The sequence below is a fragment of the Typha latifolia genome, chromosome 9 (genome assembly GCF_019914945.1).
Source record: "Typha latifolia isolate L0001 chromosome 9, TyphaL0001v2, whole genome shotgun sequence".
Taxonomy (NCBI): Eukaryota; Viridiplantae; Streptophyta; class Magnoliopsida; order Poales; family Typhaceae; genus Typha; species Typha latifolia.
The window spans coordinates 6,751,779-6,766,014 of NC_133094.1; positions in this window are offsets into that span (position 1 = coordinate 6,751,779).

Here is a 14,236-nt window from a genome sequence, read left to right on the forward strand (position 1 = left end):
ACAACTAAACAACTGATACAAGAGTACACTATAGTTTGACCTATATTATACCAATTATCGTCTATACAATGAAGTACAAATATAAAATAATGGTACAACTCAATATCTGATTAAACTATCTTCTATACCTTCTCGCATCTATAGCTCACCTCATCTTTCTAAAATATCTCCCCGGAATATCTCGAGTCGGTATCACGTACCATATTATCTATGAGGGTTAGAAAAGAAATAAAGAGAGTCATGAGCAAAAGGCTCAGTAAATAGACTTTACCCCGAATCAGTGATGCCATGTATGAATATGTATATATATATCCTCAATAACATATATATGAATGAAATCAATTCTCATGAATGAGCATATTATATCCTCAACCAAAAATATATCACATGATGAAATTACCATATAACATCACCAAATATAACGACATATCATGTATAACAATTATGATCCAATGATACTAGTCACATCAATGATGATGCATGATGCATGCCAACCACTAGATAATCGTATATGTTAGAGCTAGATATAATCCACATATCTCTCACTATCACAATCATCCGTCTCAACTCTGAATATCATCCACCATACTGGACTACGGTACCTGATCCCAAACTCGATACACATCATGTCACAAGCTCAAAGCATACTCTATCATACGCTAAGAGTATCTCTATAGATAAATCATACCTTGCCATACGGTAAGGGTATCTCTGTAGATAAATCATACCCTGCCATACGCTAAGGGTATCTCAGAAAAAAGTAATCATACCCTGTCATACGCTAAGGGTATATCAATAATAGTTGTACTATATCATACGCTAAGAGTACAACCATCAGCCATCACCATACTCTGCCATACGCTAAGAGTATGTCCAATACTAGTCCGGACCAGATATCGTTCTAGCCATCACATCATATCATATCACATCACATACACATGTACTTTTATATACATGATAAATCATATGCATATATCCAATACGACAACGGATTATGCAACTCAGGAATTTAGGTGGTAAAGAAACCAAGAGAAAAATGATGCAATGCCGACTCTAACCATGTATCTAACACATGTATAATTTTGCTAGTCTATCACATACATACTCATGATAGAGATCATCCCGACATAAAATCGTAACAGTATAATCATCTCTATATATCACCAATGTACTCATATCTCATATCAGCCTAATCAAATGTATGATAAAATATGTTTGACTGTAATCATCTTTAGATAAAGTCATATAATCATGTTGTAGGCCAAAATATGCATGTACATAAGATATAATATATCCTAATTTGAGAAAGACGTCTAAGGGATAAGACTACTCACCGTTTGATCAGAAGACACAAACCACGCATCTCTCACGTCCATCAGTTAACCGAGTGACACTCATCGCTAGTAAGGTCTACGGGGTCTCAAATACGGGGTTCATGATATGAAATATTTAAGTAATATGATGTTAGTCGTTTATCTAATTAGAATTAATTCAATTAAAATATAAAGGTTTATTAGGTTTAGAATCACTTTTCTTTATTTTTGATTACATAACTAGGTCTATAATATAGATATGATTCAAATACTATAATTCTATTATTATTATAAAATGTTTGTTATAACATAAGGAGAAGAGGCATGTTTCCTTTTATATGAGAGTATTTCTAAATATATAATTATAAAATAAAATAAATAAAATAAAAGGCTAAATAAGTATAGACAAGGTCTAATTATAATTAATTTTATAATCCATACACTATCTTGATTAATTAGGGACAATGTAGTCTTTACTCGATAAAATAATAAATTAATAACTAAATAAGCTTAGTATTTTATTTGTTGCAGAATAATCATAAAATTAATAGAAATACTTAAAATATATATGATGAGGGTATTAGAATATAAATCTAATAATTATAATTTACAAATCTATATATTAATCTAATAGATATATAAATAAATAAATAAATATAAGTATTACCTATATTTATACCTAATAAATCATTAATTATAAAAATTATCATTAATAAAATTATATTGAAGAATATATAATATTATTAAAATAGTTAATGTCTAAATAATCTATTTGCATTAATTAAGAAGAAAATTACCTAAATAAATAACATAAATAAAATAATTAATTAATAAAATAAATTAAATCTGCCATCAGTGCTGGGCCGAGCCCAACACTGTGCAGAAAGAAGAGAAGGAGCTGAGGAAGAAGGAAAGAAAGAAAGAAAGAAAGAAAGAAAGAAAGAAAGAAAGAAAGAAGAAGAAGAAGAAGAAGGAGAAGAAGAGAAGAGGAAGAGAAGAAAGAGAGGAGGTGAGGGAGGAGGTTGCGGACCCGAGCCGGCGGGGAGGGCACCGGCTGCTACTGGCCAGCCAGCGATCGACTCTCGTCGACGGCTTGGCTCTAGCGAGCCTGAGATCGGGCAAGAGAGAGAGAGAGAGAGAGAGAGAGAGAAAGAGAGAGAGAGAGAGGAAGAGCTTCTCACCGGTGGCGGCGGCTTCGGGAAGGTGGCGACGGGCCAACGTCGGCAACGAGGAGAGAAAGGAGTGCAAGAGAGAGTAGAGTGAGAGAGTGATCAAGAGAGAGATAGAGAGAGAGAGATTTAAAGAGAGAGAGGGAAGGCGGTGGGGGGGGTGGCGGTGGCTGCGGCAGCACTAGGGCCCGCCGCGGCCAACTGGCCGCAGCCGGTTGGCTACAGCGACGCAAGGGGGTGCGTGGCACCCCTCCCCCCCATGTTGCCCCACTGCATGGGCAAGAGGCCAGCCACGTCGTGCCCATGCAAAGATTTTTTTTTATTACATGGATGGTTGATGTAGTTTAAGGGATAAAGACAAAGGGGAAGAAGTGGTCGAGATCCCAAAGAGGAGGGATAGACAAGGGAGATCAGAAGTTAGATAAGACCTTGCCAATGGTAGAGGTGCCTGGTTGGTGAAAATAGAGGAGGGAGATTAGGGTAGAGAGAATAGAAAGATGATAGAGGAGGAAAGAAACTAGTATTGATTAAGCATTATGATTTTGGCTGCCATCTACACTTTTATAGAAGCTATCCAATAAGCCAAAATAACAATTGAAAAAACCCCTAGACACACGTATGTATCTAAACACTAGGCAATGATCTCGCTCGTTCGCTTAAGTAAAAGATCGAAGAAATATAAAGAACGAAAGTAGAGATGAACACCAAGATTTTAACGTGGAAAACCCAAACGGTAAAAAACCACGGATCCAAACTCGGATCAAAACCAATCACTATGATAGTAGCAGTTACAAGACTGACTCACAAAACAACCCGTCGATCCAAACGACTTTGTTCCTCTCAGTCTTGATCGCTAGAACCCACGATTCACTGCTTCTTGTGATTGAAATCCAATCTCAGTAACCCTCAAGATTGATCTTTCGTCTAGATAGCCCTTAAGACGAAAGATTAAGATTTGTAGATGCGAAGGGCCTTGTTTTGTTGAAGAACCGATGTAGCCTCCAAAAAGTCTCCTTGAATAATCTTCTTCAACGCCCTTTGAGTTAGGGCAACACTATCCTTATATATGATCTCCAAGATATTGCCAAATCCAAGTAATATTCGTACTCACGAAAATCCAATAAATTGCAAACTTCATAGGTGCGTTCGAACGCGCCCGAGTGCGTTCGAACGGCCTAACTTAATCTCACTTGCGTTCGAACGGGCCCAAGTGCGTTCGAACACGACAGCCTTGAATTCTTCGGGTTGCGTTCGAACGCGTTTGTGAACGCTGCTCTCGGGCCCGTGTGAACGCAGCACCCGCGTTCGAACGCGTTTGTGAACGCGGCTCTCGTCCGTGTGAACGCGGTAGCCCGCGTCGAACGCGTTTGTGAATGCGGCTCTGCTCGTGTGAACGCAGTGCCGCGTTCGAACGCGTTTGTGAACGGCTCTCTCGTCCCCGTGTGAACGCCGTGCCCGCGTTCGAACGCGCTTGTGAACGCGGCCGCGTTCGAACGCGCTTGTGAACGCGGCTGAGAACGCGACGGCTTTTCTCCAATGATCTTGAAATTCTTCACACCAGTGATATTCTAGACTTGTGTAAAGCTCATATACATGAAAAAATACACTTAAAATATTTTGTACACAATTGCCAACATATAAAAACCTAACAATCTCCCCCTTTGGCAATTTGTGACAAAACACCTAGGTTACAAGATATTACAAAGATTTCAAACTGAGCAATCAACAAGTCTAGAATATTTTGCACATCAATCCCTGCAAGGAAACATATACCGAACCAAGATCAAGTGAAAATAACTTGAAATAAAAAAAATCAAAACACAAGTTATCACAAGAGCAAAAATTTAAACAGACAAAGATTAAACACACGTTATCACAATTGCTTCAAGTTAAGTTTCAAATGCCAAGATCAACCATCAAGTAAACTCCACTAAACTCCCCCTATGCCCATACTCCCCCTACACACCTAGACACTTAACCACTGAGACACTCTCTCCCCTTTTTTGGCACAAATGCCAAAGACTAGGAACTCGGAGGAAACTGACGATGAAGAATCGTCAACACGGAATCAAGTACAGTTCCCTAACGGATTTGCTCAGTACGAAGATCATTCACCGCGGAATGGAGATCCTGCACTTGAGTACTAAGTTGATCGAACCGGTCCGAGTACTGAGGTAACTCCCCCTCAGTGGGAGATGAGTCATCGGCAGAGCTATCATCTGAACTGTCTAGATGCGATGACCGACCAGCGGCGGAAGAGGACGGTTTGAGAGGAGACGTCTGGTCGTGAGCTTGACTCCGCTTCAGAGTAATCCGATCCAATGGTTTCTGCGAAGTAAGTGAAGGTTCCGAAGCATCTACTCGCACCCCACTCTGAGTGCACAAATTGGTAAGAAGGATGCCAAAAGGTAATCCCTCACGAGGTGCTTCTTTCTGTGCAGCTGAGAGAATCGATTCATAGATCACTACAGCTAAGTCAATAGAGACTCCCGATAACATGGCATGAAGAAGGAACGCACGATCCAAACTAATGCTGGAATGTCGGGTCTTGGGGGTGACATTGTACAGACAAAAGAGGTGAAGCATGCGAGCCACAGATGTCAGCCTTGCATGTGGCATCATGTTACCTTTCCAACGTTCCCCTTTGATCAGGACTATACCGGCATAGTCATTTATATCAGGGAGTGGAGCAGACGTCGGATACTGAAACTCACCATCAGGCAAACTCAGTTCAGCACGAATAACATCGGAATCCAGGTATATAGATACACCACGAACAGTAGACCGTATACAGTGATCGAAAATCGTGGCATTACTAAAGAATTCTCGAACAACTTCCACATAAGCAGTCCCGCTCATCCGACACACTGATAACCATCCTCGTTCAGTAAAAATCTGTTCAATCCCCAACTCAGAAAAATCAGATATAACTACGGGTCTTTCACAGATAACAGGACGGGTGCCAAAATTATGCTTGTAACGACCCTCAGCCGTTGATGAAGAAAACTTGGGAGCCGAGGATGGCGAGGAAGGCGGCCTTGGTTTCTTGGTCACCGTCGTTTTCTTAGGCATTCTTGAAAAGAAAACACGTTTCAATATTCAATACATTTCCGAAAGCAACCAAAAAAAATAGCAAGAAATCCAAAGAAAAATGGTAAAAACCATGAAGCCCAAAAAAAAAACATCTTGTACTTGAAAAATGCTAAGATATCACGTTCAATCTCACAAGAACCATCAAAAGTTGAACATTAACGTGAGCAAAAGTTGAGAACGCACACATCACTCAAAATCAAGCAAGTGTATATAAAAAAATAATAGATGATCATACCTTGCAAATGTGGGGAGAAACTCAAAATTTTGGTGGAAAGACACTAGATCCGGAGGAGATCGACCCCCAAAAAGGATTTGAAGTGAAAAATTCGATGAAAAACACCAAGATCTTGAAGATTTGAGAAGGGAAAAATGAAGGGTTTTTAGGGTTTGGAGAATGGAAGATGAAACCCTTGGGTTCGGACGCAATATTTAAAGAACCCACGCGTGCGTTCGAACGCACCAGTCCGCGCGTTCGAACGCGCCGCGTTCGAACTCAAGAATCCTCGTTCGAACGCCCTTTTTTTTTTATAATTTAATTTAACTAAAAACAAGGTAAAAATCTTTTTGGAGATGCACTTCTAGAATTTCAAAATATAATCAAGACATAGAATATGACAATAAAATGAAATAAGTCATACAAGATCAATCAAATCATCAAAAGCATATTATACTCAATTCGAATGCATCACTCAAAATTACATTAATCTTGATTGATCATAACGATATGCATATGCAAGATGATCATAGATAACATGAACCAATCTTCTTAAACAAACTTTACTATATAAATAATGATGCAACATAGTAGTCAAACCGACTCAGTATAGAAATTTTGCACTTTTCGACTTATTCTCCATAATACAGCAGGAATTTTTCCTGTATTTTTTTTTTTATTGAAACATATATGTGCAATGATGGCTTTCACACATGAGTAGGTAGCCCTTTTCTTGAAATACAAATCAAACAATGTGCAAGAAGAAATTCACATATATCATTTTTTTATTAACATTTGCAAATAATGTACTGAGTCAAACTGGACTCGAAACAAGACGGCTTTCACACTAACTCATTGCAGCCCTTTTCATTGATCTTTTATAAAAATATATTTGATAACTAAGCATGAGGTCAAACTGTGCAAATCAAAGTTAATAGAGAGCTATTTAAAAAAAATATTCATGATATCATGCTCACTCAAGAATACACATACGTTATGAGGCATTAAAAAGTTATTATTATAGAAGTCGAGGGAGTGACAAATTCAAAATTGAAACAATATACTACAAGATGACAAAATTGACTATAATAACTCACAATCAAGAGAAAAAACATATTTTTATGTCAAGAGGATATTATTGAATCTAGGAGTGCATCAAATTTTTTTTTTTTTTATAACAAAAAAACTCTCGACAAATCTAAAACTGAAACCAAAGAAAATTTCAGAGTAAAAGAAAACAAAAAAAAAATGAAACAAAAGAAACTCGCAAACTAAAAAGAACACAAATCCCAATAAAATCAGTCCAAAGCACAAATCCCTAAAGAAGTACGAAGATACTCAAATCTCTGTAAATCCAAAGGTTTTGTAAACAAGTCACCCAACTGTTTCTCCGTCTCAACATGTTCTAGTGCTATTGTTTTGTCTTCAACTAACTCGCGTATAAAATGATGTCGAATATCAATATGTTTTGTACGCGAGTGTTGAACAGGATTTTTCGATATATTAATAGCACTCATGTTGTCACAATAAAGCACCATAGTATCTTGTTCAATGCCATAATCCTTGACCATCTGTTTCATCCATAGTAACTGAGAACAACAACTTCCTGCTGCAATGTACTCGGCCTTCGCAGTAGATAAAGATATCGAGTTTTGTTTCTTACTGTGCCATGCAACCAGATTGTTTCCAATATAAAAACATCCACCTGAAGTACTTTTTCTATCATCACATGAACCTGCCCAATCAGAATCCGTGTATGCCGATATGATAGCACCCGAGTCATAAGTAAACCAGATACCTAAATCAATTGTGCCACTAACATATTTTATGATACGTTTCACAGCAAACAAATGTGACTCCTTAGGTTCAGACTGAAACCTAGCACACACACCGACACTAAATGCAATGTCGGGTCTACTAGCCGTTAAGTACAAAAGGCTATCGATCATGCTCCTATACACTATCTGATCAACACTTTTTCCTGACATGTCCTTACCTAGTTTGGTAGTTGTACTCATAGGAGTTCTAGCATGTTTTGCATTTTCTAAACCAAATTTAGTCACAAGATCCTTAGCATACTTGGTTTGAGCGATAAAAATCCCTCTCTCCAATTGAGTAATTTGAAGCCCTAAAAAGAACTTCAACTCACCCATCATACTCATCTCAAAATGACTGTGCATGAGATCAGCAAACTCCTTAGCTAATAATTGACTCGTCGCCCCGAAGACAATGTCATCCACATATATTTGTGCCACAACTAAACTCTTGTTTTCACGTCTAATGAATAATGTCTTGTCCACTCCCCCTCGAGTGAACCCCGCATCCACTAAAAAGATGGTCAACTTCTCATACCAAGCTCTCGGAGCTTGTTTTAGCCCGTAAAGAGCCTTTTTCAATTTAAAAACATAAGAAGGAAATTTTTGATCTTCGAAACCCTTAGGTTGTTCCACATAAACATCTTCATTCAGGATACCATTTAAGAAAGCACTTTTAACATCCATTTGAAACAATTTAAATTTTAAATGACAAGCAATGGCAAGCAGTATACGAATAGACTCTAATCTAGCAACAGGTGCAAATGTCTCATCAAAATCTATACCCTCAACCTGAGTGTATCCCTGTGCTACTAGTCTGGCTTTATTTCGAACTATATTGCCATGTTCATCACTTTTATTTTTGTAAATCCACTTTGTTCCAATAACGTTCATATTCTTAGGTCTAGGAACTAAATACCAAACATCATTCCTAGAAAATTGCTCTAATTCCTCATGCATAGCATTTACCCAAGAATCGTCTAACAATGCTTCTTTCACATTTTTAGGTTCAAAAGAAGATGTATAACAAGTAAATGATACCTCACTTTGGATTTGTCGTCTTGTCTTAATTGGTCCATTCACGTCTCCGATCACTTGTGACAGTGGATGATTTGATTTCACTCTAGCAGATGGTTCCGGTACGTTGCAGTCATTTTTGTTCATTTCAACTTTGTCCTCGTCCTTATTCTCAATTTCCAGATCAAGCTCCTTTCCTATTTCTTCGTAATATGTATCTGCAGAAACAGAAATAGAAGTAGCTTTAGTTAAGTCAGTTGAGGATTCATCTATCATAACATTAGCAGATTCCATAACAGTAGAAGTTTCAAGGTTAAATACTCTGTAGGCTCTACTATTATTCGAGTACCCCAAAAAGATGCCTTCGCTACTTCTAGTGTCAAATTTAGTCAAATATTCTCGATCACGCAAGATATAACATTTACTACCAAAAACTCGAAAATATTTAACACTAGGTTTCTTACCTTTCCAGATTTCATAAGCAGTCATATTTGTACCTGGTCTTAGATAAACACGATTTATTACATGTACCGTTTGTATTGACCGCCTCGCCCAAAACCTTTGAGTAACATTTTTAGCATGAAGCATAACCCTAGCCATTTCCTGCACAACTCGGTTTTTTCTTTCAACAATCCCGTTCTGTTGTGGAGTTATAGGAGCTGAAAACTCATGTTGAATACCAAGAGAATCGCAAAATATAGAAAAATTTTCATTTTCAAATTCTCTACCATGATCAGAACGAATCCTAACTAGGGTTGTAGATTTTTCATTCTCGCAATTTTAAGCACAAGTGATTTAAAAACTTCAAAGGTTTCAGACTTCTCACGTAGAAAGGCAACCCAGGTATATCTGGAGTAATCATCGACCATTAAGAATATATAGCGTTTACCTCCAAGACTTTCGGTTTTTGTTGGACCCATCAAGTCCATGTGAACTAATTGTAGCACACGGTCAGTGGTAGCTGCATTTACCTTCTTGTGTGAGATACGAATTTGTTTTCCAATTTGACACGAACCGCACACTCTTTTTGACATTTCCTTTATCTTAGGTATTCCTCTTACCACTTCATGTTTGGACAGAGTAAATAATTCCTTGTGATTCACATGTCCAAGACGTTGATGCCAGAGATCTGCAATGTCGAAAGACGCACTGTTACATTTCAGTTTATGTGAAGTTCCAACGACATAGCAATTATCAGATGTTCTAGATCCATAACATATAACATTACCATCATGATCTAGAACAGTACAATCATTTTTGGAGAATTTTACCTCATAATCTTCATCACAAAATTGACTGATGCTCAGTAGATTAGCTTTCAAGCCCTTAACATAAAGAACATTTTCGAGACTAGGAATCCCTAGAGTACTTACCTTTCCTTTACCTATTACCTTTGATGAATTACCATCTCCGAATGTCACAACTCCCCCTTCATGTTTTTCAAGATTAGAAAATAACGACTTGTCACCCGACATATGTCTTGAACAGCCACTGTCTAAATACCATAAATCAGAATTTAAAGCTTTCAAGGCTGTATGCACAACATAACATTTCAAATCACTTTTCTTGACCCATATGGTTTTTGTTTTCATTCCATAAATGAAAGCAGTTCTAGGTTTTTGCAAAAATTTACAATGAGGTCGAATATGCCCTAGAATGCCGCAATGATAGCATGTCGGAACAAACCCTTTTCTACTCACCTTTTGTTGAGGAGTGTGACTAAAGTTTACCTTTGGTGCCGTCAAAGATTCACCAGTTTGTAGATTCATCTTCAATTTTGAAGGATTCATCCAGGATTGCTTTGAAAATACGATTGATGGCTTCAGGTATTCTTCCTTTTGTATACCTGCAGAAACAAAAATAGTTTTATTATTATTTGAATTACCAGTATATCCAACACCATACCTGTCTTTTCCAGAGATCTGAGCTTTTAGAATCTCGTCCAGTTTGTTCTTCCCTTTTAGAAAAGTAACTTCCTTATGCAATCGCTCTAGTTCAATTTCATCAGCCTTCATTTTATTTTTTGCATTGTCAAGTTGTTCAGAAAGGTCTTTGACACGTTCAAGCTCCAATTTGTACTTCTCCTCAAATTGAATTCTTTCTGGTTCAATTTCCTTGAGTCGTTGAAGTAGTCTAAGATTGCTTTTCTTGAGTTTAAACGACTCCAGGTACAAGTCATTATATGCCTTTTGAATTTCAGATTCATCTTCCTCAGCCGGTAGCATATCAAGATCATCTGTACTATTAGTATCATCAACAGAGTCAGTATTAAGCAGAGAAGAGGCAAAGGCTACAAAGTTTTCTTCGTCTTTATCAGAATCATCATTAGATTCATCTGAATCATCCCAAGTAACTTTCATAGCTTTGCCCTTTCTCTTAAGACGATTAGGGCATTCTTGTGCGATGTGTCCAAAACCAGAACATTCAAAACATTGAACTTTATTTTCAGAATTCTTATTTTTCTGTTTGACATTGTTGTTGCTACCACCTGTATTCGAAGTCACAGTATTCTTCTTTTTCAAACAAGTTTTATTTTTTTCAAACTTTTCAGTATTCAACTTATTTGGCTTCCGAAAGAATTTATTAAACTTTTTGACAAACATAGCCAACATCTCAACATCTAAATCACCTTCATCTTCAGACTCCTCTAAATTTTGTTCAACAGTGGATAGAGCTATCCCTTTGGACTTCCTCGGTTTTGAAAGACTGGACTCAAATGTTTGTAGATTTCCTACCAATTGTTCAACTTTCATAGAATCAATGTCCTTACTTTCCTCAATAGCTGTGACTTTCGCCTGAAACCTTTCTGGAAGAGACCTAAGGATCTTACGGACAATTCTATTTTCAGGAATTTTCTCTCCTAGGTTGAAACTGGAATTGACTATATCACTTAACTTTGCATAGAACTCATCAAATGTTTCATTCTCCTCCATACGTAGGGTTTCAAAATTAGTAGTCAACCTCTGAAGTTTCGAAAGTTTTACAGCCATAGTACCTTCATGAGTTGTTTCTAAGATCATCCAAGCTTGTTTTGCTATTTCACAAGTAGATATTCTTCTAAATTCTTCCGAGGAAACACAACTAAAAATTGCATTTATTGCTTTGCTATTCCAGCCAACTTTTCCATAATCTGTTTTATCCCATGACTCAATCGATTTCTCAACTAACTCATCATTCACCATGTACATTGGTGGACTCCAACCGTTCACAATGGCCATCCATACTCTCTCATCTATAGACTTCAAATAAGCTCTCATCCTAGCTTTCCAATATCCATAATTTGATCCATCTAGAATAGGAGGTCTAATAGATAATGGTCCATCTCTATGAAAATCCATGCCTAATAGATCTCTCTCAAAGGGTGAGAGAACCCGCTCTGATACCAATTGAAAAAACCCCTAGACACACGTATGTATCTAAACACTAGGCAATGATCTCGCTCGTTCGCTTAAGTAAAAGATCGAAGAAATATAAAGAACGAAAGTAGAGATGAACACCAAGATTTTAACGTGGAAAACCTAAACGGTAAAAAACCACGGATCCAAACTCGGATCAAAACCAATCACTATGATAGTAGCAGTTACAAGACTGACTCACAAAACAACCCGTCGATCCAAACGACTTTGTTCCTCTCAGTCTTGATCGCTAGAACCCACGATTCACTACTTCTTGTGATTGAAGTCCAATCTCAGTAACCCTCGAGATTGATCTTTCGTCTAGATAGCCCTTAAGACGAAAGATTAAGATTTGTAGATGCGAAGGGCCTTGTTTTGTTGAAGAACCGATGTAGCCTCCAAAAAGTCTCCTTGAATAATCTTCTTCAACGCCCTTTGAGTTAGGGCAACACTATCCTTATATATGATCTCCAAGATATTGCCAAATCCAAGTAATATTCGTACTCACGAAAATCCAATAAATTGCAAACTTCATAGGTGCGTTCGAACGCGCCCGAGTGCGTTCGAACGGCCTAACTTAATCTCACTTGCGTTCGAACGGGCCCAAGTGCGTTCGAACGCGACGGCTTGGATTCTTCGGGTTGCGTTCGAACGCGTTTGTGAACGCTGCTCTCGGCCTCGTGTGAACGCAGCACCGCGTTCGAACGCGTTTGTGAACGCGGCTCTGCGTGCCGTGTGAACGCAGCACCGCGTTCGAACGCGTTTGTGAACGCGGCTCGTCTGTGTGAACGCAGTGCCGCGTTCGAACGCGTTTGTGAACGCGGCTCTCTGTCTGTGTGAACGCAGTGCCCGCGTTCGAACGCGCTTGTGAACGCAGCCGCGTTCGAACGCGCTTGTGAACGCGGCTGAGAACGCGATGGCTTTTCTCCAATGATCTTGAAATTTTTCACACCAGTGATATTCTAGACTTGTGTAAAGCTCATATACATGAAAAAATACACTTAAAATATTTTGTACACAATTGCCAACATATAAAAACCTAACAACAATTATTAACCCTAATTCTAGTGGACTCCCGTCGATCGCTTTTGAACACGCCCGACCACGTTCGAATCCAGAAAAGACGTTCACTGTCGATGCGAACTGATGTAGGCCTTCACACGCGGGCATTCTAACGCGCCCGACCGTGTTCGAACGCATATTTCACTTTTTTTATTTTTGCGAACTAATGTAGACGTTCACAAAGGCATTCAAGCGCGCCCCCTCTTCCGCATTCGAACGCGACCTACAAAAAATTTATTTTAATGAAAATAAATAATTAATGCAATAAAAAAAGACTCTAACTAGGTGTATCAAGATGATAATTTGTATAGAAATTGAGTTGTATCATTGTTTGTTATATTTGTACTTTATTGTATCAGATGGTGATTTGTACAATACATGTCAGATTATAGTGTACTCATGTATCAGTTATTTTAGTTGTATCTTGATAGTTTGTCATAGCCTATGTGGTCTTTGCTAGATTATGTGGTGGTCTAGTGTATATTATCGTGTACTTGAATATTCATATGTTAATATGTTTATTTAGTTAATAATATAATTTGTTTGATGATGGATTATGTGAGCATGGATATGTTACAGGTTTATCTTGATGATATCATGATTTATTTTGTAATTGAGTATGTGAGCACAAGGGTGTATCTATGCATGATGGGCCCTGCCCATCCTGTCGCGTGCACCGTGTGGGCGAGCACGTGCCCGTGCTGAAGCAGGGGCGTTACAATAATCGTGTTGTTTGGACGTGATACAATTTAAATTAGAATTATGTCTGAGTCAAAATTAAGTATCTGAATTACAAGAATTTATAGTATGCACAGTTTAGGAAAAATTATCAGAAGATATTCTTGCTACGTCCAAAAATCATAAAAAAGGATGAATTAGATCGTTTTCTTATTCAAATTTTCTTCCGATTTGGAATCTATCTATGGCAGAAGGAAGTTACAATTGAGAGAGAGAGTTGGAGGAGATAGGTTTAACTTTTTATTTCTTATTCTATTTAGGACACTTATATTATTCTCTAGGGCTTTTCACAAATCACACCTTACATTTTACCTATTTTGTGATTCACGCTCCGTCTTTGAGGATTTTATAATTTGACCCTTCCTTTTCTATTATAATTCTCATATAACACCCTAGGTTAACTTAGACAGTACTAGAAAAT